Below are 6640 nucleotides of genomic sequence, written 5' to 3' on the forward strand. Positions count from 1 at the left end.
TTGCGGGTCAGGAAGTCTTCACGGTAAATTTTAGGAAAGCGCTTCCTGCATTGCCTGTGTCGAAACTGCTGCGAGGGGTCACAACGATAGGCCTAGATTCGCTTGCATTCGCATCTGTCCAGATTGTAAACAAGTCAGGCGTTCTTCACGGTCAGTTTCAAATACAGGGGATTTTCGTCGTTCGACCTAAGATGCTTCGAAAAGCAATAGCAGGAATGATTATTTCTGTCTTTTTTGTGCCCATTGCAGATGGCTATATGGCTGTGGCGGCGTGGTATCAGAACCCTCCTGTAGGCTACGCGTGCGAGTTTTTTCACACGTAAGGGCGCGGTCACACGTGCGAATGCAGGCGAATGACCATCGCCTATGGCAAGCCATTTTAACATTTAATCGAACCACACTCCTATCTGTAATTACATTTTAGATATCCATAATAGCATTTTTCCTAGTCAAAATTGTATTCTCAGTCAGAATGGTAATTAGATGTCCCCACGATGGTGGAACGATCTTCCAGTGGAGGTCAGAACAGCAGAGTGTTAGGCACCTTCAAGAATCAACGATCTATCTCTGTGTATTCTCGTCACTAAGCCTCCATAAACTAAATAAATATTTAAAAATAAAAACTTGTTCAGACTAGTCTGTTTCACCTTAATGTATGCATATTAGGCTTTTATCACATGTTTCATACTTAAGTGGAACTTCGATCCTAGTCAGAATAATTTGTAGGTATCCATAGAGCTTCGTCACTAAATGTCATTATCAGTACAGAAGTAATTAATGTCCAACAATAACATCTTATGAGTTAGAAATTGTGGCTTTTCAAATATCTATAACTTGATTGTACTAGTCAACTAATAAGATATTAAATCTAAAGTATAAGTGCCGATTAACATTTAATAGTATATTTGGTATTGCGATCATACGTATCATCTCTAGTCAAGAAATGGGATCCAGACTCTCTATCAATGTCATTCAGAATCGGATTCTTCAGGACATGACATCACTTTGCCATCGGATTTGGCTTCATTTCATTAGTTTCCTAAAATTCTATTGCATGTCGATGTTCTGGTGTCAGCATTCGATTTCCGAGTTCTCTTCTGTTATTTTCATTTTGGTATGTATGCGTGAGTTGTGTGTGTGGGTGCACGCATGGTTTTGCTTTGTTTACAGGTCCCATGTGTTCCTTGGTCCCGCCCACGCTCCACCCTCAAGCCGGGCACCCACCGCACGCGTATCGACCGCGAGCGCACTACGCGCGTATTACGCGCGTCAGTTCCTGCCAGCCATTCTGCCAAGTCCTGTTCATGAGTCGATTATTCAATCAAGCCTCAGCCACCGTCCCCACCTGCAGCTCATCTTTTTATTATTTCGCCAGCTATTTATACCCTGCTAGTTCGTGTAGTCCAGGGGTGGCCAACCCTGTTCCTGGAGAGCCGCAGGGTCTGCTGGCTTTTGTTTTTACTCAGCGCTTAATTGATCAATTAAAGCAGTTGATTACACAGTTAACTCACCTCACCTGGTTTCTTTTGTCTAAGTGGTTGTTGTATTTAAGGTGAAAACAAAAGCCAGCAGACCCTGCGGCTCCCCAGGACCAGGGTTGGCCACCCCTGGTGTAGTCTTTACCAGATCGTGCCTCTGTTTTTTTCAGTGCCGTTCGAGCTTACTACTCTGTTTAACTTATTTCCTGGTTTTCGACTTCTGCCTGTTTTTTTCCCGGTTACGAATTTAGCCTGCCTGCTCTGTATTTTCGTCTCTGGTTTTTTGATTCCTGCCTGTTTACCTGACCTAGCCTCTGCTCCTGTTTTGTACCTTCGCCTATTTGGATTTTAGGATTTTCAACACTAGCCTGTTTTGTGACCACCACGAGACTGTTGCTGTTTTGGTACTCTATTTGTTTGTAATAAATCGCCAAGAATTTTTCTGAATTCCCTGGTCTGCTTCTGAGTCCTACCCCGTACCTACGAGATGTGGATCTGAATGACATGATGAATGCCATTATATACCTTACCACGCTCATTGATGCTCTCACGACAGAATTGATGTTGTAGTTGATAGCTTGCAAATGACAATGTCTGCTGGATAGCGCTGTGGATGGAAATGTCATTGTGGATATCTGAAATGTTCTTTTTGACTAGGAAGAATTGAATTACGGATATCTGCAATACATATCCAGTCTAGCTATTAAATGTTAAAACGGCTTGCCATAATCGCCTGCCGAGGCAAAATTCCTATCTTTTCGTGCTGAATGTGGGCAGTGCAGGATGTGACGCACACGGAAATCAGTTTGCTGGTTTGCAGTCCGTTTGAAAATAAATGTTTTCACTTAATTGTCTCATTTGTACATTATCATAGTTTCATGGACAAATACGGAGAAAGAACATTGGTGTACAAGTTATTGACAGTAAATAGCAGTTGTATTTGTTAGCTAGCTTAGCCAAGTTAAGCTAGCTAACAAATACCGCAAAATATGAATTGATGTTATTGATACATTTTCCATTTATTTACCTTCAATGCCTGTCTCCTGACTCACTGCCAGCCAGGCAGCATCTCTCTTGTGGGGTAGTTTATAGTTTTCATTGGCAACATTGTACAATACCGGCTGGTTAGACACAGCAACAAAGTCTCATCCATCCTGGCTCACTAAAGAAAACTAGCCTACAGCCAATTAGTCAAGTGGGGTCAGCCACACACACTTCTTTGCTATTGGTTGAGGCTGCGAATTCGCCGGTCAAAGTTCACCAAAGTTGAACTCCATGCGATGCGAATTTGCTTCGCCACCGGAAGCGAATGTTTTATTCGCCCCTTCGCTTGCATAGAATGGAAGTGAACGGGAGGCGAATATTCGCCAATATTAATTTCGGGCATGTGTGACCGCGCCCTAAACCGTGTTAACACAGGTAGCCTATTGGTAGTCATTTTTAAATTAGATGTAAACAGGCAAAAAAAAAAAAAAGGATATAGGTAAAAACTGGTCATCAAGACATACGGTGTAAATGTAGCCTTAGGGCAATGCAGACCCACCGATCCATTCAGACATATACAGTTAAGCCCAAAATTATTCATACCCATGCCAAATTTTGAGTTATTGTGAATTTTTATTTGACGAATAGGTTTATTCTGGCTGGAAATGACATAAGAAGGTGACATAAGATGGTAAGACATTGTGTTAGAGATATTAATGAAAAATATAACCTATTTTATGCTTTTTTTACATTTTGACAAAACATTCCAAAATTATTCATACGCTTTCTCAGTAATCAATGGCAAAGCTTTTATTTGCCATCACAGCAGTCAATCGGTTCTTATAATTGCCAACAAGCTTTTTGCAGGTCTCCACTGGGATTTTGGACCACTCTTCTTTTGCAAAGATCTCCAGGTCCTTGAGGTTGCAAGGCTTCCTTGCCATCACTCTGGTCTTTAGTTCCCTCCACAGATTCTCGAAGGGATTCAGGTCTGGACTCTGGCTGGGCCACTTCAAAACGTTGATATTATTTTCTGTTTACCATTTCTTGACCACTTTGGCTGTATGTTTCAGATCATTGTCTCGTTGGAAGGTACAGTGCTGCCCAAGGCCAAGTTTTTCTGCAGACTGCCTGATGTTTTCCTCCAGAATCTTAATGTAGTCCTCTTTTCTCATGATTTTGTTTACTTTGACAAGGTTGCCTGGCCCATTAGCTGGAAAACACCCCCAAAGCATCACATTCCCACCACCATGCTTGACCGTGGGGATGGTGTTCTTGGGGTTGAATGCTTTTCCTTTCTTTCGCCAAAGGAAAGCCACGTCCCTGTGTCCAAACAACTCCATTTTTGTCTCGTACGACCACAGAATTGATGACCAAAATCTTTCTTCTTTGTCCAGGTGAGCTTTTGTGAAGGCTAGGCGAGCTTTTGTGTGCCTGTCTTGGAGAAGTCGAGTCCTCCTTAGTTGGCGTCCATGGAGGTCAGCCTTGTGCAGTGTCTGCTGGAGTGTCTGCTTTCAGATGTTGATACAAGAATTCTCAGATTCTTCAGGATGGCCTTGGTGGTGATTCTTCTTGGCCTCTCGCACTACCATTCTTGCCAGCGCAGGGGTCACTTTTGGCTTCCTACTACGCCCTTTGAGATTTTTCACATTGTGGAACTCCTTGTACTTTTTGATGATGCTTTGCACTGTGGCCAATGGCACTTGAAAATGCTTGGATATGGCTTTGTAGCCTTTTCCCTTCTTGTGAGCAGCCACAAGTCAGAACACTCACCGGTTGTGATTTAAAAAAAAAACCCTCTCCACAATAACCCACCCCACCATCTTTGCTGAAGACCTCAATAAATTCTGTGGACGTTTTGACACCACAGATATGACACAGGAATGTGAGGGACTGTTAAGAAATATACCACTGCCAGAGACGACACCACCGGCACCCTTCTCTGTGGAGGATGTACGCTGCCAGCTGAGACAGTGTAAGCCAGGCAAAGTTGCAGGGCCTGACGGCATCCAGGCACGGGAGCTAAGGGACTGTGCCATGGAGCTCTCTCCTGTCTTTCACTCCCTCTTCTGGGAATCACTTAAGACATCTACCATCATACCGGTCCCCAAGAAACCCCGCCCCTCAGAACTCAATCATTACCGGACCATTGCACTCACCTCAATATAATGAAATGCCTGGAAAAACTGGTTCTACACTCCATTCTCCTAGCTGTCAGACCACACCTAGATCCCTACCAGTTTGCCTACCAGACCAAGAGAGGGACTGAAGATGCTGTGGCATGCCTCCTTCACTCCCTCCTCCAGCACCTGGAAGCACCATGCAACTTCATCCGGATCCTTTTCATCGATTTCAGTTCTGCTTTCAACACCATCCAGCGCCACCAGATGATCAGGAAACTCCACCAACTCAACGTTTCTCCACTCCTCATCCACTGGGTTCACAGCTTCCTCACCAACAGACCACAAGCCATCAGAGTCTGTACAGTAAGATCTTCCACCATCATCACCAACACCGGAGCCCCACAGGGCTGTGTGCTGAGCTCCTTCCTGTACACACTCTACACCAACGACTGCACCAGCCCCTCACCCATCACCACATACTTCAAGTACTCTAATGACACAGCCATACTTGCACTCCTCAATGATAATAACTTGGTTACAGCCTACCAGCACTCCATATCCCACTTCACACAGTGGTGCACAGAGAACTATCTTCAGATAAATATTGTCAAGACAAAACAAATAGTCATCACAAACCCCAGTCCAGACCATACAGTCCACAACCCCACATGCATCAATAATGAAACTGTTGAACTGGTTAACTCCTTCAAATATCTCAGACTCACTCTGGACAATAAACTCAGTTTTGATCAACACACCATTGACATCCACAAACGCAGCCAGCAAAGACTTTCTGCCATACGGAAACTAAGAGCGCTTTCTGTTGCACCGTCACTACTGTACAAAAGCATCATCCAGCCCATCTTACTCTACTGCTCACCCTGTTTCTTCACCATGCTAACTGCCACAAACAGGAACAAACTCACCCGCATCACACATAACGCCTCAAAAATCATTGGACTTCCCACCCAAAACCTCTCAGAGCTCAACAACAGAGACCTAACACACAGAGCACTCACCATAGCGCACGACCCCACACACCCCCTCAACCCACTCTTCTCACTCCTTCCATCAGGTCGCAGGTACAGGTCTCTGACCTGAAAAAGGTTTTGTTTGTAATTGTAGTTCTTATAAAGGCCAATAAAGGCATACTTTAATATTATTTGGTTAAAAAGGCTGATATTTGAATGTTTAAGTTTTCTGGTTCTGGTTTGATTTAATTGCTAAAATTTTGTCTATGTATTGTGTCATTCCTTGAGACTACATCATTGTAACATTGTGCCAACCATCCCCATAGCATGTGCCAACCAACCCTGTGTTTATTAATGCCTTGTGTATATTAAATGTATCTGTGTTTTAGCTGTGATCCTAATCTTTTATTTGCTACACTACATTACATTACATTACATTATAGGCATTTAGCAGACGCTCTTATCCAGAGCGACGTACAACAAGTGCATAGGTTTCATGATGTAGAGGCGCAAAAGAAACACTAGAGTGAAGTAAGGATCGTAGTGCCAGAAGTGACCACATCGATCAGGACTCCAACCCTGTAGAGTAAGCTTGTTCAGCAAGCAAGAATCCTACCAAGTACAAACTAGCACTGGAATCACACCTAATCATACAAAAACAATCCTGCCAGATACACTAACATAATCAAATTATCCTAGCTAGGTACAATGAGCTGAACTATAGGCTAGGGAGGGGTGGGGAGAGGTGCAGCCTGAAGAGATGAGTCTTCAGTCTGCGTTTGAAAGTGGTGAGATTCTCTGCTGTTCTGACCATCACGGGGAGGTCATTCCACCAGCGAGGGGCCAGGACAGACAGCAGACGGGAGCGGGAAGTGCAGACGTGAAGAGGGGGAGGTGCCAAGCGTCCAGAGGTGGCAGAACGGAGAGGTCTGGCTGGTGTGTAGGGTCTGATGATCCTCTGAATGTACCCTGGTGCTGACCCCTAAGAAGTATAGTCTGGTTGAAGTCTTGCATGAGTAGTCTCATAAGATGCTGATGTAGTTCCAAGACGATGGAATGGACTGTATCCATCAGTAATTTCTCA

The sequence above is a fragment of the Anguilla rostrata genome, chromosome 9 (genome assembly GCF_018555375.3).
Source record: "Anguilla rostrata isolate EN2019 chromosome 9, ASM1855537v3, whole genome shotgun sequence".
In the NCBI taxonomy this organism is placed as follows: domain Eukaryota; kingdom Metazoa; phylum Chordata; class Actinopteri; order Anguilliformes; family Anguillidae; genus Anguilla; species Anguilla rostrata.